The sequence below is a fragment of the Conger conger genome, chromosome 4 (assembly GCF_963514075.1).
Source record: "Conger conger chromosome 4, fConCon1.1, whole genome shotgun sequence".
Lineage (NCBI taxonomy): Eukaryota > Metazoa > Chordata > Actinopteri > Anguilliformes > Congridae > Conger > Conger conger.
Window position 1 is genome coordinate 48,459,587 of NC_083763.1, and position 20,077 is coordinate 48,479,663.

Here is a 20,077-nt window from a genome sequence, read left to right on the forward strand (position 1 = left end):
ATTGTTGGGGTTTTTCCTTTATGATTGGTGTATACTGAGTGTATTATCTCCTCATCCCAGTTTTTATGATTTATTACATTTTCATAACCAGAACTGTTCTTACCTTTTTTAATTACTGGAATGTGTAATATTAAAATATCCATGTCATATTTCCAGTCCTATGATCTATAAAACCTGATAAATTACTAAAACTGAGTTTTTAATTTGGGACCATCATTTACTGAGAATGACATGAAAGCAAACATCTGTTGAGTTTTCTCTGTAGATGATGATGATGATGTTGATGATGATACTCCTAATCTCCTGTCCTCATATTTATTTTTAAAAGGTCTTACATTCCACCCACAGGTGTGTATTCCTTCTGCATATTTGGTGTTTCTTGGTGCTGGGGCTTGTAATACTATGATTATCTTTAAAGACAAGTTGAAACGGAAATTAGAGCAGCACTAAAGTCGATTTGACTAACGTCAAATGAGCAGGGGGACTTCAAATGAGGATGCATGCCACTGTGTGAAAAGGATATTGATTGGAGGGGAACGGAAAATTTGCAAACATTTGATCGACATACACGCCCACTGGTACACGATGGTGTCAAATCTTGTAAAATCTTTTTTTCCAGGAAGTGGATGGAAAAAAACTTTGGTGTGAAAATACACAAGTATAACAATTTTATATATTTTGTGGAATATATACTTTAAGACATGTTCTTATGGTAAGGAATAATTGAGTAAATCGAGGAGAAATCGACTTCAGCTTGTATTTAACATACTGTACAGTGAGGGAAGAGCCATGCAATTTATTCTTCTGCCTATAGAGGTCTCCTTTGTTCTAGCTGTCACTAAGATGTGCTGCTTATGTTTACACGCTACTCAGATTCTTTATTGCTGCTGATGAACTTTACTATGTGCCAAAACTCAAGACCTATAAGGGAGGGGTCAGGCATTAACAAAGTGGTTGATGGTGACATTATAAAGTGCTTGTTTGGTTGGCAATTTATATATTATGTTTGTTTGTATTTTAAACAGATATATGTAATAGTAACATTTATGTAAATCAATCTCATTTTCTGCATTTTCTGAACACATTTGCCATAACACCATTTTACTCCCAGTAACATTATCTAACTTGATCAGTAAACTTTGGATTTCTCTGTCCACTGTTTCATTGTAGCATGACTGGGCCCTGATCCAGTAACATTTCTGAGTGCTACTGTCTCATGTATATTTAATTGTGTGTGTGTGTGTGTGTGCATTTGTTTATATTACCCACTGCACTATTGTGAGCTGTGACACAGTGATGTGTCAGGCTATTTGTTGTCTTTGCTAGTTCTCCCTTTCCAAAATGTTTGTTGTAAGTGATTGTAAGTGTATTCTGTTATTTATTTATATCTCAGGTTGTGTAGCTTAAGTATAAGTGTTTGCTGTTAGAAATATATGAAGTGTGAAATGAATTGGAAGGAACACAGTCTTGATAATAGTGACTGTTGGATGATTTAAGTCTTTCATTACATTTGACAGCTTTCGGTGGGGATGTGGAGTCATTGAAGTCTTGAATTACAGTGGGAACCCACAGATAGCCCTATGTTATCTAAAGTCTGGTTTAACTTAACACGAATCCATTAAAGTCCTCCCACACACTTTGACTTCTCAAAAACATTTAACTTGTTAAAATGTCAACGTTTTACTTAACTGACCTTTCTCAAGACTTTCTTGTAATGGCCAGTGGGACATTTCGCTGTCAAGGAAAGAGGGTAAAAGGTCAGAGTGGAGTATTCTTTGAGGTGAGCACATTTTCAGACATATCAGTCACCTCCTTTTGGCCTGTCCTTATATTTAACCTACAATTGTGTCCCCCCTTTGCCAAAAGTTTCTGGGCTGAACCATACATCTGTTAAGAACACAAGAGCACTTAAGCTTGTCGGGTGAGCGTACTTACACATGGGAATAAACAATGGGAAAAGATATTAGTCTTTCTGCCAGGCACAAAGGCTATGTTCAGGATATTCCCTTTCAGTATTGCAGCTACAATAGGAACCGGAAGGCATTTGACCTTTTCACTGTGTCGCTGAAATGAGTATTAATTACATCTGGGGATATTTCATTCAGGTATTGATTCAAAATAATAAATGGGTTGTAAAAAGCCAGTTGCTGCGGTGTCCTATGGTAATTTTTCAAGGCACACGCTAGTCTTGCAAAACACATGTGGCCTGCCGCTGCTTATTTCACTGCAAACCAGCAGTTGAGTTGCGTAGTTATTGTGGCCTGTGGGTCGCACAGTTATTTCAGCTGGTGCAGGCTGTTCTCAAGTGCTGGATCTGTCAGAAGAGTCACTATTGTGTGGCGAGTTTGGGAATATCCTGCTGTCCAAATCCTCCCTCTGGGTGACACGAAGGGCCAATCACATGACATCGATGTGTCCCAGTTATGGTCAGTACTGGAACAGTATCAGGATTTGATTCTGGGCCAAGAGGAAAATTACTGCATCAAGCACCAGTGATTTAGCTAAATATGCCACCCGAGGACCAACCATTGCTGATGTGTGGATCATGCATAATATAATGTCTTAGTGTAGGTATTCAGTAACACTCTAAACAAGTGATTGCATCTACAATGCGTCTACATGTTGGTAAAGTAGTGAAAATGGCACACTGCAACTAGTTTATATAATTACACAGGGTTTCTGAATCAACCCCCTATCTACCCCAACCATGACTAACAATTACTAAACTAACAAGTAGTCTAATTACTGTGACAGTTGTTATTTAAGCAATAACTTAGTGGCAGTGGTATGTTGTGATTTTGTCACAAGGGATATTGTGTGCGTCGGGCTGCAACCCCCTTAGCTGTAATAAAATCACAATATACCATGGCTTAGAGTGAGTTATTGCTTTTAAAAATGGTTACCAAATCTGATAATATAGATATCATAGATACAATCCTATTAAAATAGTTTTTATTCAGAATTTTGTTAAGAGTAATTCACAAGAAAGTAGTTCCTGGCTGCACGTACTGTACGTGGTGCCAGGTGGTTGGTCATTGTTTTCATGTGTTCTGCCAAACTAGCTAGTGGTGGTGAGCTAACTAGAGTTTATGGCTTATTGTTTCCATTGTGCAATCACTGAAAAACTATACAACAACAGTGGGATCACCTTGCATGGTCATTTTGTTAGTGGAGGAGGCGCATTGCTTGGTGTGGCGAATGTTGCTCCACCTTCTCCAGTCCTGTCTTTAACAGCTCTGGAGAGAGCCCTCACACCTGTGCCTGCTTACAGACAGGCTGAAAATCATTATTCAAGACCAGCATCAGTTTCTGGATCATAGTTCTGTAGAGGCAGTGGGTGGTGTAACTCTGCATCCCTGCCTGCTCGTACTGTAGATCCTTGGCAACATTGTTGCAAGGTGATTGAAGCCCAATGCCGCCTATTGGCTGCATGTGATGGTTTTTTTGCTTTGACTTGTGTGCCTGCTGAGCTGCATAGCGATGACTGAAATACAACTGTAAAGAAGCACTAGACCTATTAGTTATTTTATTGCATGGTAATTGCATAGTGCATACAGTCGGTACATTTTCTAACCGAAGGTACCGTAAGCAAGTTACTGGGTTTACTGAAAAAGAGGAATGGATGTGAATCTGAGATAATCACAGAAAGGCTTTTTCATGAATAAACCTTTTTATGTAGATTGCTGTTTACTGTATGTGGAATATGAAACTCCAAAACATAAGCATTCTGCATAGAATAAAAAAAATGAGGATGAATAGAGAAGAATGTTGGTATGATCAGTGACGCGGATGTGTATTGAGCACAAACAATCAGTGGCGCCCAGAACTATAGGACTGGGAGGGTGGCCATATATTTCTGGGGAGATAAATAGATGCCCCCTTTTGTGTGTTGCGACATATTTACTAGACATTCAAGTCCACTAATCCCATTAGTTGTTCCGCTGGGAATGACATCATCAAACATAAATTCAGCATGAAGCTTGGAGCGACATTCATCAGACACATTTCCTTGGCTATGGTCACATTTTATCACCTCAAGAGTCTGGTTTATAAATAATAGTATAGAGGTGATGCATGCAGGAAGAATTGCACAGTAAAGAGGTAACAGAAACAGCCTGTCTGGACCTCAAAGCACAAACTGTTTACTTAAAGTGGAGTCTCGGCACTTGAGTACATTCATGCTCTAATAATCAAATCTAGTAATGTGGCTTCATGCTTTGTTAGCCACATGCTATTCATAGTCTGAGGCCTGTGACTACTTGATTGTACTTTTTCTGCTGCACTAGAAACTGTTCTGGTTAACTTTGAATGTCCAGCACCATTGAATAACACATCGGCGCAGAATGTGCACACCACAAAGATCGATTAAATGATCGATTCATATCCTTCTTGGGGAGGACATGTATTTTTTGGTCCTATTCCTTGTCCCTCTGAAAGTCCTTCAGACAGAAATAGAAATGCACATCCAAACAAAGAACAGTGGAATATCACAAAATCCTACGTAGAGGATTTGCCTGTCTACTCGAATGAACCCAGACAGTGGCTGTTCCTCTGTGTAAAATACAAGAGTTTAACTTTTTCATGCCAGTATGGTTGTTTATTCTTCAATTGTCTGACTGAAGACCAGATGCCTCTCTGTGGCATCTGTGAAGATATAACACTTGCTATTCTACTAATTAGATTGAAGTAAAAAAAGGAGTGTATCATCCATCTCCCAACAGGCTTTGGGTGATTTTCCCTTTAAGATCAATCTGCAGCAAAGCCTTCAGAACCTGAACATTCACAACTGTGCCCAACTTCTCTCTCTCACTCTCAAAGACAAATCGCAGCTGCCCTGCATTTTAAGCCCAGGATCCTGAGGGCTAGTGGCTGTGATGGTTTTGCCTTTTGCTCCTTTGCTGGGAGAGTTGTTTTTGATGGGCTGATGAGTTCTTTCACAGTTACCAACTCTTAATTGAGACAATGGACAAAATTCTGAATCTCTTACAAAGTTTAATGACAAGCAGAAAATAAAGTCAATGCAGCTTTTGAATGAAGCATTTTTACAATTAGTAGTTTATCTTGGATTTAAATGTACAGCTCTTGATCACAAGTTTAGTATCATTAACACTCCATACTGGAGTGGTCATTTCAATGATGGTTTGATGGAGGTTACCCATGATTATATTGTGAATTGAGCCCTGTGAGTATGACAGGTGAATAAGTCCACTGGTCTTCTGCCACAGATAAAGTCAGGGGAGATAGATTGGCATCTGAGAATATCTGTAACTCTTTCAAGTAAGCATATAGAATATCAATATTTTTGGGACAAATGTTGAACTTAGATGGAACTGGAACTGGATTTGGAACTTGAATTGAACAAAGGGCAGCAATAGGCACAAGATTCCAGTGGAAACCTCTTTTGTTATTCTGGCCATGAATACATTTATTCTTAAACGTAGTACTGAAAAAGCGGAAAGTCAGCACCAGTGTTCAACCAGACATGTTCAAGCTAAACGGGCACTTTACAGTAGGATATCATTTCAGCATGAGCGGCTCACTGTATCTGGGTCAGTCTCCTGTCCTCGCCTCACCTCTGCATGTGCGGCATCTTCCTTCCCTGCCGTTAATCTCTAAAATGGACTGCTTATTTCAGCTTGGATATGATAAAGAAAATCACCTGTGACTGTTTAAATGGTAAACAGACCGTATCGCTTTAATAAATCATGAGTGTCTGTCCGAAGATAAGGCTAGAGATGTAGAAAGCTGTATCTTACAAGCAGTGAAAAAGTGGGTAAACACAGGTGTAGCTCATCTAATAATTTAGCAAGTAATGAGTCATGGAGCACAGTCAAGATTGACAAATAAAGGTTTTGTGTAGACTGGACAGGCAGTTGATAGGTTATGGCTAATGTTGACCTTTTGACATGTTTATGAATCAAAATATACTTTCTTCATAGCCACTTTGCTGTGGAATCATTGGTAGCTGATTAGCAACGTCAGCAACTTCAGCTGCCGACCATTAACTGTTTGGCCATATCTTCACATTTGTCCAACTGCCATTTATTTTTGTGACCTCACGATATTAATAGTTTTAAAGCACACACTAACTATGGAGGATAATAGCTTGATAAAAGAGAGTGTTAATGTCAAATGGTCCATGTGTTTTTAAAGACATCTGGTGCATTCTTCAAAAATGTGGGCACCCTGGTCTGTTACAATGAATCTGTGCGTGATCGAAAGCAAACCTCGGGCTCGTTTCACAAAAGTGATTTGCAAGAATATTCACTCGCAGATCGTAATATCTTATCAAAACACGTTTCACAAAAATTCATCACTTGCGAATTGCAAATAAACCTGCGACAACTACATACCTCTCGCAAAACGAAATTTCTCCCTCGTAATTATGCTATCTCCTCTGATAGTGCAGATAGGCTGCAGAGACAGGCTCCAGAAAGAATACAATTTATTATAAGATCTGCAGCTTAAAGTAGTAGGCTATACTTTAATTCTTTTTAAACCAGTTACTTCTGGAAAGTACAAAGAAAGTACATTTTAGCCTCTGCTCTCCGGGATTTTGTTTAGGCATATTTTTCTATTCGTATTTAACTATTTGTAGGTTTGACAGCTCTGAGCAATGGTTTTCTTGGGGTTTTCAGGCAATGGAGTAAACACTTTCCATCAAGATGTGTCCGTAAAGCGCCAACGTGTAAAACCTCAGTTATCCAAGCAGTAGTCAAGTGAAATTTTGCTGTACTCCTAAAAGTGCTTTGTGCAATAGGTGTAGTTTACGAATTCCTATCAATGCACTGACTGAGAATGCACACACATGTTTGTGTGTGGAAATGGGTAGGCTACCACTCTGTAAAAATCGCTATCACAAAAGTTGTAGCCTATGCGATGTCACTTACAGAGTATGCTATTAGATGATAGGGTTAAATAAACTGCGAGCACACACAACAGTTACATTTGGGTCACCGCTTCGTCACAGGTGATAATGGATGGCGTCTAGGTGACAATGTTCGGTTTAATTTGGATATTACAAATAACAAAACACCTAACATTACTATAAAGCGTAGGCTATGATATTAGGTGTACCAGGTAGATGTAATAGTTCAAATTAAAATAATTAAAATGACATTTTTATTTTACAACGTAGCTAGATATTTTTAAAAAATCTGACTGCAAGATTAATTTTCCACCCTTTCGATACCACTTGAAATATCAGCAACTGACACCCATGGCCAGCCCACTTTGCTGAGGAGCGCTAATACTGTGCACAAATGCAAAAGTCTGATGGAAAAGCAGGCAGATGGGAACGATAGCCAATTTACTGATGGCCTACATGATCACGCTTGCGACATGCGTTTGAGGCTTGCAATTGCGATCTCTACGTGAAATGCTCCAGAAAGTGCAGGAGAAATCTGTTGCATCTCGCAGATCTCAGCTTGCACGTCTTGGAACCCTTTTGGATTATTTGTTACTTTTTGAAAAGATGATTACTAAGGCCCAGACCCAGGTGATTTACTTCAATGAAGCGAGTATAATTCCAGGGCTGAACATTTAATTCTGAAGTAACTCCCTGCCTTCTAAAGTATCCAAATGCAGTGGCTGTTCTGTCTGATGTTAACAACCATGAGTTTCTCTAAACAGTTCATTTCAGAATGAAGATGGTTCATTTCCACCGAGAAGGAGAAGGCTACAAAAACATTTTCAATATATAAAACTACCTATTTCCCCTGTCGGAAACAATATTAGAAAATGGAAGATAAATGGAACAGTTGAAGTCAAGGCAAGGTCTGGAAGACCAAGAAAGATTTCAGATAAAATGGCCCGAAACCTGGTGAGAAATGCTCAGAAGAACCCAAACATCACTGCAAAAGGGCTGCAAAAAAGAGTAGCAGACACAGGTCTAGCTGTTCACAAGACAACTTTATAACTTACATTAAACAACAAAGACATTAATGGCATTTTAGCGACGTAAAGTTAATTAGACTAAACAGGAGACAATCCTCCCCTGGAGCAATGCTGGGTTAAGGGCTTTGCTCAAGGGCCCAACGGCTGTGTGGATCTTATAAATAGCTACACCAGGGATCGAGCCACTGACCTTGCAGGTCCCAGTAATGTACCTTAACCACTATGCTACAAGCCTCCCAAGACCTACAGAGCAGACTTGCCAGAAAGAACATCACAAAATTAAGCATCTGAAGTATGCAAAGGAAAACATTGAGAACCTGAAGCCTTTTGGAACAATGTGCGTTGGACTGACAAAACCAAAATGTAACTTTTTGGTCACTACCCAAAAAGGTTTGCTTGGTGAAAAAAAGGGTGCCTTTATAGAGAAGAACACCATGTCAACTATTAAGCATGGAGGTGGATCCATTATGCTTTGGGGTTGTGTGGCAGCTGAGGGCACAGGCAATATTGCACAAATGGAAGGAAGAATGGATTCCACTAAATATCAAGAAATTGTAGAGCCTTATATTCAAAGGTCCAGACATTGAAGTTGAAGAGAGGTTGGGTATTCCAGCAAGACAATGATCCATACCTTGAAATCAACTATAGAGTACCTCCAGGAAAGGCGGATGAAGGTTTTTGAATGGCCACCAGTCCCCAGACTGGCCAAAGAATATTTCTGAGTGTTCTGTTCTGAATGAGGAAAAGTTGCAAAGTACTAACTGACACGTGTAGGATTGTATCATTTAGAGCTCAGCTTCTGTTCACAAAGATGTTGTAAAAGGCCTTTTGACCAGGGGTGCCAACAATTTTGCACACTGTATCCTTTTAAATTGCCGAATTTGGATATAAGCCCCAAAAATGGACTGATGTACTGTTAGCCTATTGGATGTTCTGTTGAATATCGCAAGCGAGTGGACTGCATGTGTACCTGATTCACATTAAGAGTGGGGGTATTGTACTTTCAACACCTCAGAACTGGTTTCCAAACTTCAGGTATATCCTAATGGTTACTTATCATTGCCTATAGGGATATGAAACACTTACCATAGCTCTAGAACATGCAAAGCCACAAAGTGTTTCTGCAAAGCAGCTTAATGTGCTTCTGTTGTGTTCAGTGCTGTCTCTGTAGATGGATTAAATAAATCCTCATGCCCTCACTGCAGCTTAAAACATTCCTTATCTTCCACTTTTAAACTGCATGTACTTTGGCTTGGGGTGGACTTTCCATTTTATCTGCTTTGTTCCACAATGCTTTTCCCACTCTTTTTCAGTAAATCTACTATAATCAGTTTCAGCTATAGAAAACAGTTTTTTTTTTTTGTTGGCAGATTGTTTTATTGAATTCTTTTTCAATAAAATTCCTGATGGCTGGTGTCTGGACAAGTTGTGAAACCGGACAAGCCTGCTAGATATTTTTTCAAAGCTGATAAGACTCAAATAAGAGCTAATAATTGTAATTTGGATCACTACATTATCTGCGTTTAGCCTCAGCATGACCTCAGTATACATTTCAGTGACTGAACCAAGATGAAACCAAATGAAATTCAGTGTGGTCTGCTGCTTCACAGGGTAGTGCTTTAAAATGCCCTCAAATACCCATGGTTTTTGCAATGTTCCTGATTGATTGATTTTTGTTTTTGAGCCTCATGCTGGCCAGCTTAATTTTCATCAACCCTGCTGTCTTCCTCATGTTTTCACACCCCTACAACAATCTCCAAAGGCAATTGAAAAGAGTAGAATCAAGACTTGACATCAACAGCTCTCTTCTGCATTCACTAAGGACACAAATTAATATACCTGCTATATGTGAAGCCAATTCAACAAATATTTGTAGTACCTTAAAATGGGGGGACCATTTACAAAATATGCTGTCATTTCTAAACTGTTCTAAATACCCTCAAATTAAAGTGAGGTTGGAGTCTGCTCTTCAACCTCAATGCTTCCTTTCAAACTGTTCTATGACTACAGGTGTCTCCACAGTTCCCTCATACCCCCGTTAAGAAGTTACATGTTTTCTCATTATCCGTGTAGGAGTGGTTGTTTCAGAAATACTAGGCAAGACGAAGGACGAAGACCTGTAGTTTAGGATGCTACATTATGAACTTTAAACAACTGTTGCTCTGAACTTTTATGAATTCTCACATTCTTGCAGCAAGGGTATGTGGGCATTGTAGTAAGATAATGAGCACAGCATTAAAAGGGCAGATTCTGATTACTTATGAAAATTATTTATATATTTTTTCAAGCCCATTAGCAGAACCAGACTGTGATTCATCTGATCCAGGCATATGGATATTAAATATGAACACACCTGTGTAAATATGATGTCTGTTAAAGCTCACTTGGGCGGAAGTCTCTTGAGTAAGATTTTCTTCTTTGCTGTGGCATTGTTTTCCTAGTATTGCTACAGTTTCTGGCTCTTGAAAATCCAGTCAGTAATAAATTTGAAATAAGGCCTGACTAGATGAAGAATTTCAGCTTAACAGAATTGATTAATTGTTCCTCCTGACAAATTTTCCTGTTGAACTCAATGGAAGAAATATTCAGGAGAAGCAATTATTTTTATATCTACTGCATATCTGGCAGCAGCGCAGTGTTTTGAGGCTCATTTGATATCTTGGATCCTTGATGACTTAAAGCCATTTAGCCAACAGATGTGTTCAGCATAATTTACAGCAGAAGCTTGTAGCTTGTAGATTGAAAATAAGAGGGCACAGACATCAGGAAGCCATGGCATCCCAAAGGTTATGCAACACAATACTAAACATTTAATTTACTTTAATTTACATGACATTGCTGTGTCCCAAACATTATGGTGCCCTTAAATGTGGGGAGTGTGTATAAACACTGCTGTAATTTGACTCAAATTGTGGAGTACAGAGGCAGATAAATAAATGACGGGTCTTTGTCCAAAGCATTATGGAGGGCACTGTACTTGATGATTTATATTGCATGTTTAGGTGTTTTCCCCTAAAAAGCACAGGCAGTATTTGTGTTGTCCTGTTTTTCTTTGGTATTGCTCTACTGTTTATGTTTTAAAAAATGTGTTTGTGGAGTTATAATATTATTAGAATAATAAAAATTGTGCTCAATACCTCTTTTGGAGAAAGCTCTGAACTGCTGAATCCCTCTCTCAGTTTAACAGCTCTTGTGGTGTTGTGATGTTCAACTTGGATCGCAAGTTCAACAAAAGGTCAAACACTACGTATTTTAGCAGTTTATTGTCTTTTTTTAAAATCCCAGTGTAGCCTCTGTAGTTTTGTTCATAAGTGTTCTGTGGAGAACACATGACTGACACATCCATGCAGTAATTTCTACATGGGACAACCAAAATGTGTCATGGTGGGAGGTAATTCCTTTGGCGCCCGCTAGAGGGCCTAGGATAATTGTTGACACCTGTTCCTCATTTGCGCCAGGGGAATTATCTCCCAACTGAGTATTTAAGGCCAGTTCCTACCAGCCTTAAGTGTTTTTGTGTACTGTTCGCTCTACTCAAAGCCGGTAATGCACACGGTAGACTCTGGTCTGTTAAAGAGTCAGGTACTGTGCAGGTGTGTGTTTGCTAAGCCATTCTATCAAAAAAAGAGAAAAAGGTAAGGAAGGCGTTCGGTTTGGTTGTGTAGGACACCGACGCCTTCCCTAAGGTTTTTCTATTTTGTTTGGGGCTCGTGTGAGCCGACGGTAGAGGGACGGTGTCCCCGGTTATTGTATTTTTGTTTGTGTTTATTCCTGAGCTGCGCCTCATGGTTTTTTTGTTTCATGCCTAGCTGTTTTTCGCTAGGTTGTATTTTTATTTCTGAACTCTCAGTTGGTAATCCTCAGTGCTCGCCTTTCAAGCACTTATACTGGTTGGAACACTCGCCCTGTTTTCAGAGGGTGGTTTTATTTTTCTCAGCCGTTTTGTGGGCTCCATTTCTGTTTTCTTATTAAGAATCGCCTTCGGGTTTGTTTTCGTTCCTCCCCCCTGTTTCGGGAGTAGCCTTTATTTTCTGTTCTCCAAATCCCTACACTACGCTCCTGGGGTCTAGGAAAGGTTCTTATTTGGTCGCACTTGGCTCTCCGCTCAACCCCCACCTGATAGAACACAAAAGCCACCCTGGAGAGACCAGCGACTTGTAGTACAGGGATGAATATGGGAGATTCCCAACTGGAAGCAGTGGTAGCCGCCCAGCAGGCTGCTCTGGGTAGGCAGGAACAGGTGCTGCAGGCATTGCAGGCACAGCAGGCTGCCACAATCGAGCAGCAAACTCTGGTGTTCCAGCGCCAAGATGAGATCCTGGCCAGGTTAGGCAGGCAGCAGGAGGTACTACTGGAGCTCGCCGATAGCTTTCGGCATCTAGCGAGCGAGTTCCGCTCAGCACAGGTACAAGCTCCATCCCCGGTTCCCCCTCAATCACCCACTCCTCCCCAACTGGCGGTGCCCTCTTACCAACCCATTACACCAGCAGTCAGGGAGCCCAAATTACAGGTGCCGTTACGGTACGAGGGGGAGGCGGGTAAATGCAGGGGGTTCTTATCCCAGTGTCTGATATTTTTTAAAGCACAGCCCTCACGGTTTTCCACCGAAGACGCCCGGGTAGCGTTTATTCTGTCGCTTTTAACGGGTAAGGCTCTGGCCTGGGCAGACCCGCTGATCCGGGCACAATCCCCCCACAATGGTTAACTCCCAGCTCCTCATGCGAGAGATGACTAGGGTCTTCGATCACGCTGTCACGGGCAAGGAGGCGGCGGGCCGCCTAACTTGGATGAGGCAGGGAACCTTGAGTGTCGCAGAATTTTCCGTGGCGTTTCAGGCTCTGGCAGGGGAGACGGGGTGGGCGGATGAACCGCTGATGACACTATTTACAGGCGCCTTGTCAGACCCCGTCAGGGACGCTCTGGCCACTTTAGAGCCGCCAGGGGATTTAGGCCCGTTAATTTCTACCGCAATCCGGATCGATAACCGGGTTTGGGAACCCGAGAGAGAGAGAGCTGGCAGAACAGGCAGGGTAAAATGGCCGGTTTCACCTCCTCTTGGCAGAAGTATGGTAGCAGAGGGGGGACAGGGGGCACACCAGATAGAGGAGTCCATGCAGCTGGACGGTACTACGCTGGCACGCCCCAAGAAGCGACTCGGTCCGTGCTACTTTTGTAAACAACCAGGGCATCTAGTAAAAAACTGCCCCGACCTAAAAGTAAAAGGGCAGTCCCACTAGCGAAGCGGAAGTCGCTAGTGGGACCGACCGTGGGTATTAGCTTTCGCACAACTATTCCCGTCGAATTGACGTGGAGAGGGGTCGTGGTGGAGGCTGAGGCGTTTATCGATTCAGGGGCGGTGGATAATTTTATGGACCGTCGGTGGGCTGAACAAAAGGAACTGCCGGTTCGGTCAACACAGCCCCAATCTATCACAGCTCTCGACGGCCGCCCCTTAGGGTCGGGGGTAGTCCGCCACAAGACTGAGCGGGTTACTATGCGGATCCCGTTCCGGGGCCACCAGGAGGGTATCTATTTTTATCTGGTAGACTCTCCAGCTTACCCGGTGGTTTTAGGGCATGTATGGCTGGTAAAACATCAGCCCGCTATCAACTGGGGTAGGCGGAGCCATCCGGTGTCTCGGTGGGGTCCGCACTGCACTACTCATTCCGATCAGAGGCATACTTCCCTGACTCCTCCCAGAGAAACTGATATAGGGTCCGAATTGGACGAGGAGGAGGCTGGAGAGCCCCTGGGTCCTAATTTCAGTGGGCCGGAGGAGGAGGAACAGGGGGGGAGTCTAGAGTGGGACTCGGTCTATGATTGGGAGCATCCTGTTGACGAATGTGAGGGCAGTGAGGGAATCGACTGGGACACCCAGAGCCTATTCCAAACTACAGGCAGTGAGGGTGAGGGTCGGATGGTAGGGGCTATTGAATTCCCGTTGCCCAAGAACGTCCCGAGGGAATATAGCAGGTTAGCGGAGGTGTTCAGTAAACAACAGGCGACCACACTACCTCCGCACCGGTCGTACGATTGTGCAATCGACCTGTATCCGGGGACAGTTCCACCTCGAGGCTCACTTTATTCACTGTCTGTACCGGAGAGCAGAGCTATGAGGGACTACATTCGTGATGCTTTAACCAGCGGGTTCATAAGACCGTCCTCCTCACCGGCGGGAGCGGGTTTCTTTTTCGTTAAAATGAAAGACGGGAGCTTAAGGCCCTGCATTGACTATCGAGGGCTGAATACCATCACAGTAAAAAATAGGTACCCCCTGCCACTTATGAACTCTGCTTTCAAGCGCTTACAAACGGCGTCTGTGTTCACTAAGTTGGACCTCCAGAATGCGTACAACTTGGTGCGTATAAAGGAGGGTGATGAGTGGAAAACTGCTTTTAATACTCACTCAGGACACTACGAGTATTTAGTTATGCCGTTTGGCCTTACCAACGCCCCCGCTGTATTCCAGGTGTTTGTCAACGATGTGCTCAGGGAGATGCTAGAGAAGTTCGTGTTCGTCTTTCTGGATGATATCCTGATCTTCTCCGCCACTCTCTCTGAGCACATTCGTCACGTAAAACTGGTGTTGACACGCCTGTTAGAGGCTCGCCTGTTTGTAAAGGCGGAGAAGTGCGTGTTTCACGCAAACTCAGTTTCTTTTCTGGGTTTCATTGTGTCTGCCGGCAAAACGGAGATGGACCCGCAGAAAATTAATGCCGTTGAAAACTGGCCCACCCCAGAGTCAGTTAAGCAGGTGCAGAGATTCCTGGGGTTCGCCAACTTTTACCGGCGTTTTATTCGGAATTTTAGTGCTGTGGTTGCCCCTATTACCGTGCTCACTAAAAAGAGTGTGACGGCGCGATTTGTGTGGACCCCGTGGGCAGAGGCAGCGTTTGTGGAATTAAAGAGGAGGTTCTGTTCAGAACCTATACTTGTAACTCCTAACCCGTCGTTGCCCTTTATTGTTGAGGTGGACGCTTCTGAACTGGGGGTGGGGGCCATTCTCTCACAGCGGTCGCCGAAAGACCAAAAGGTTCATCCCTGTGCGTATTTCTCCCGGTCGCTGTCCCAGGCTGAGAAGAATAATGACGTCGGGGACAAGGAATTATTAGCCGTAAAATTAGCCTTAGAGGAGTGGCGTCATTGGCTGGAAGGGGCGGAACATCCTTTCACGGTGTGGACGGACCATAAAAATCTGGAATACATCCAGACCGCGAAGACACGCAATTCGCGCCAGGCGCGCTGGACGTTGTTCTTTGCGCGCTTTTCGTTCATCGTGACGTACCGGCCAGGATCCAAAAATGTAAAACCTGACGCCCTTTCACGAGCCTTTGACAAAACGGACAGGGAGCACACTCCGGAGCCCATTCTCACTGGAGCTCAGATCGTGCCTCACGGCTGGCGGGGCATCCAGGGGCGCACCGCACAAAATACTTTTTGTCCAGATGGTTCTGGTGGCCCGGTATGGAGAAGGATGTCCGGGAGTTTGTGGCTGCCTGTCCGGTTTGCGCTCGCAACAAGAACTCCCACCAGGCTCCCGCAGGGCTATTACGGCCGCTACCCACCCCGAGAAGACCATGGAGCCACATTGCTTTAGATTTTATCACGGGGTTACCGCCCTCCGAGGGCAAGACGGTCATTCTAGTGGTGGTTGATCGCTTCTCTAAGACAGCGCATTTTGTGGCGCTGCCCAAGTTAGCATCAGCAGAGGAGACCGCGCGGTTAGTAGTCGACCACGTGTTTAGGATACACGGCCTTCCTCAGGACGTGGTGTCTGATCGTGGACCGCAGTTTGTCTCCCGTTTCTGGCGTACTTTCTGCTCCTTGGTAGGCGCCTCGGTGAGTCTCTCATCGGGTTTTCACCCGGAGACCAATGGGCAGACGGAACGTACCAACCAGACTCTGGAGAACACTGCGGAGGCTTTTGTACGGCGGTGCCGGGCCACCTGGAGTAAGGTGCGAGCCGCGCTCTTACGGGCCACCGCCACCCAGAAAAGACTGGCCGATAGGCGTCGTCGGGCGGCGCCATCCTACAGGGTAGGGCAGCGGGTGTGGTTGTCCACTCGCGACTTGCCATTGCGGGTCGAATCCCGCAAGCTCACCCCTTGCTACGTGGGTCCTTTTAAGATCATAAGGAGAATCAATCTGGTTACAGTGCGCCTCCAGTTACCCAGGTCTATGAAGATCCACCCCACCTTCCATGTCTCTCGCCTTAAACCGGTGTGTACTAGTCCGCTGGCCCCGGCGGAGGTTCCTCCACCACCTCCACGGCTAATCGACGGGGGTCCAGTCTACTCTGTGCGCCGCATTTTGGCGGAGCGCCGCAGAGGCAGAGGCAGGCAGTACCTCATTGACTGGGAGGGTTTCGGTCCAGAGGAGCGCTGTTGGGTCTCCTCAAGGGACATCTTAGACCCGGAACTGATTCGGGAGTTCCACAGGCGGGGGGCTGAGGGAGCGTCTGGGGCCGCTCCTTAGTGGGGGGGTACTGTCATGGTGGGAGGTAATTCCTTTGGTGCCCGCTAGAGGGCCTAGGATATTTGTTGACACCTGTTCCTCATTTGCACCAGGGGAATTATCTCCCAGCTGAGTATTTAAGGCCAGTTCCTACCAGCCTTCAGTGCTTTTGTGTACTGTTCGCTCTACTCAAAGCCGGTAATGCACACGGTAGACTCTGGTCTGTTAAAGATACTGTGCAGGTGTGTGTTTGCTAAGCCATTCTATCAAAAAAAGAGAAAAAGGTAAGGAAGGCGTTCGGTTTGGTTGTGTAGGACACCGACGCCTTCCCTAAGGTTTTTCTATTTTGTTTGGGGCTTGTGTGAGCCGACGGTAGAGGGACGGTGTCCCCGGTTATTGTATTTTTGTTTGTGTTTATTCCTGAGCTGCGCCTCATGGTTTTTTTGTTTCATGCCTAGCTGTTTTCGCTAGGTTGTATTTTTATTTCTGAACTCTCAGTTGGTAATCCTCAGTGCTCGCCTTTCAAGCACTTATACTGGTTGGAACACTCGCCCTGTTTTCAGAGGATGGTTTTATTTTTCTCAGCCGTTTTGTGGGCTCCATTTCTGTTTCCTTATTAAGAATCGCCTTTGGGTTTGTCTTCGTTCCTCCCCCCTGTTTCGGGAGTAGCTTTTATTTTCTGTTCTCCAAATCCCTACACTACGCTCCTGGGATCTAGGAAAGGTTCTTATTTGGTCGCACTTGGCTCTCCGCTCAACCCCCACCTGATAAAATGTGTGAAAATTCCCTTTAATAAAAGCTCAGAATATGCGCCATAAGTACCATACAGACCATACAATTTGATTACAGATCTACAGTAATTGTACCAGTACAGCGCAGAATCAAGAAAAAAAAGTCTTTATCCCAAACATTTTGGAGCTCACTGTATATCCACGCTAGATATCACCCGAATAATTAGACAGGTCCAATATGAAACTTGTTCATTAGCACAGCTGTAAGGCCATCATATAGCCAATGATAGGATGATAAGGCTAATATCTACATGCTCTACCTGATACTAATGCATGAATCAGTTTCCTGGTCTGCAGAGTTGTTTGAATAAGGTGCAAAGTTGCAAATCTTTATCTCACATTCAATTCCATCTGTTATTCTGAGGACTTCTTGGTGACCTCCGCATAGTGGTAGGTGTCAGCCACTCTTTGTGAAGCAGCATATGTGATTGCTTTAGTCTTTCAGCCTGTGGCGGCATCAAAGGCAAAATGCTATGCATCTCAAGACGGGACTGTTTTGAATTAAATGCTGTGCATGAGCCTGTCAGTTTTAAATAATACAAAAACGTTTTTGCCCTTTTGTTGCAATGTTTATGCATATTAAATCCAAATGTTAGCAATCTTCCTCTGAACCTGCTTATTCTGAACTTTTGATCCTCTCATCGCTTGTCAGAAAACGTACTTAATTTGAACATATAGCAGCCTGACGGCCTCCTCTTATGTATTTTTCATCAGAATCATCTTTAATGCTCACAGGACCATAATAATGAATCATTTTATATAAGCTGACTCCATGTCAAAATGAAGTGAAAGCCATTGTGGCGCTCATGTTGGCAATAAAATTGAAAGCCAGAGAGAAGAACTGACACCGGAAACATTGAATATCTCAGATATCACGTTGAAGAAAAAGGCATAAAGTGAAGCTCAGGGGGAATAAGCCAACAGAACGTAATGTTCCCTTATCTGGGTTGTGTCTTGGTTAAGATTTTCAAGGAGGGAAAGAACTCTGTGGTTTATGGACCTCAGCATACCTTCCACAACTACAAAAGGTACATGCTGCTTCACCAACGGAATTAGGGTGATAAAATCATTAATTTCAGTGCGAAGACAAGTAGTCAAAGAGGTTTCAAGATTGGTAAAGAAAGACTTGAGAAACACATTTTCAAATCATATTATACAGCCATGAGTTTGTCAAAAATCCTTGGCTGAGTTTGTGTGCAGTACAGTACTTCCTTAAGGGATTTTTGCAAAATGCTTTCTAAAGGCCCGAACAACCCATTTTCTTGCACCTAAAATTAAGGGGTTTTCCTATTTTATACTACTGTTATTTCAATCATGCTCACTTGAAAATATAAGTATACAATACGTATTGAAATATATAAGTATTGAATTGAAAGTATATTGTTTTCCTGTATGTTTGAACATAAAATGTAGATCATTATCAATGTTTATTATATGCAGCCTTTTTTCTCTATTTTTATTAAGGGTGCCAATAATTCTGGAGCCCACTATATGTGAACATAAAAGCAGATTTATGTCTACATTTTTAAACCAATAAAACCACCAGTGAAGCCTTTGAAGAGATGGCATAGTAATTCTGTAATTCTTCTGCTCTTTTTATTTATTTGGTATTTTGTGTGGACAGCACTGCAAGCTTAGGCATTGCTGTCAGCTGAAACAAGTAAATCTGCCATCACATGACACCTGACACAATTATGACAATGCCTTCTCTTAATGAGAACAGAAATAGCCTACCATTAGCACCAGGCATTGTGCCATTGACGCAGATTATCTACACAGCCAGTAAGGCACCGCAGTAGGGGAATAGCAGAGTATATATACTGTATGTATTGATTGTTCATTGTCGATAAGAAGGTAACATCATATAATGAAACCGTTTTTGAGAGTTTCTCTAGAGAAACCTGTGCCAGAGCTCTGTACACATTGACTGTACCCGGTCTAACAGGTTGGAAATTCTTCTGGATGGGGCAAATGCTATCTTCCAGGGTGAACTTTGTCTGCTCTTTTTGTCTTCAACATTAAGATAATATAGTGTCACATACTGGCCTGACAGGCGCTGCACAGCTGAGGGAAGCTAGCCATAGTAAGTTAATAAATTAATCTGCTATTGTTAGGAAACTACTGCAGGCACCAGCTTCCATGGAGACCTCTGCAGATATGTACAAGGAATGTGCTAGTTTCAATCACATTTTAAATAGGGCTGCATTCTTGGACTTTTGTAGCAAAGCTTTAGTAAGCAGTATGTTTGCGCCAAAGTAAAGCCCCCTCTAATTACACACCCTGGAAGGACAGTGTTATTCTTCTTGAATCAAATAATATATCACCATAGGAGCGCTTTTAAAAGGACCATGAAACATAAAATGATTAGCAAATTATGCAATATCATGTAATGCACAGTTTTGAACCTTGTCCATTTTAACTCCTTGATGGAGAATAAAAACAAAATGACCATCTCCATAGTCTAACTTGGGGACAAGATGGCAAAGCCAAACTCTTTCTGTGCAGTGATCTGTGTTGCCTGATTTAAAAATCTTTAGTCAACTATGGTACTTAAATGAAATTTGGTCATTCTGCGGTGTGTCCCGCACTGTTGGCGCTAGTCAGATCTGTCTGGCCGATTCAGCATGTTGCTGTCAGTGAGAGAGAGCACACTGATTCACTGTGGAGCTTACCTAATCAGTGCTGGAGAAGAGAAACAGAAGTGAGCAAAGCAAGCAAATGACACTTTAAAGAGGGCATGATTCATGTTTTTCTTATTCAAAATGGAATGAAGGAAGCAAATGTATCTCACATGTACTCAAGTGTTATGAGTTTGGCCTTATTACACTGATGATGATAAGTGAAAACATTTGTCCCTGCTTTTTTCAAACAGTAACTGGAAGACCCTGCATTTTACGTGATTGATTGACTTTTTGGAGCTCACTTATTGCATTCTT

General features: G+C 43.0%; 1 protein-coding gene across 2 annotated transcripts in view; it reads left to right on the forward strand.

Annotated features, from left to right (window-relative positions):
- Nucleotides 1-20,077, forward strand: part of sugct (succinyl-CoA:glutarate-CoA transferase) — a 113,678-nt gene that overhangs the window by 57,386 nt on the left and 36,215 nt on the right. The gene's annotated exons all lie outside the window — the stretch shown is intronic.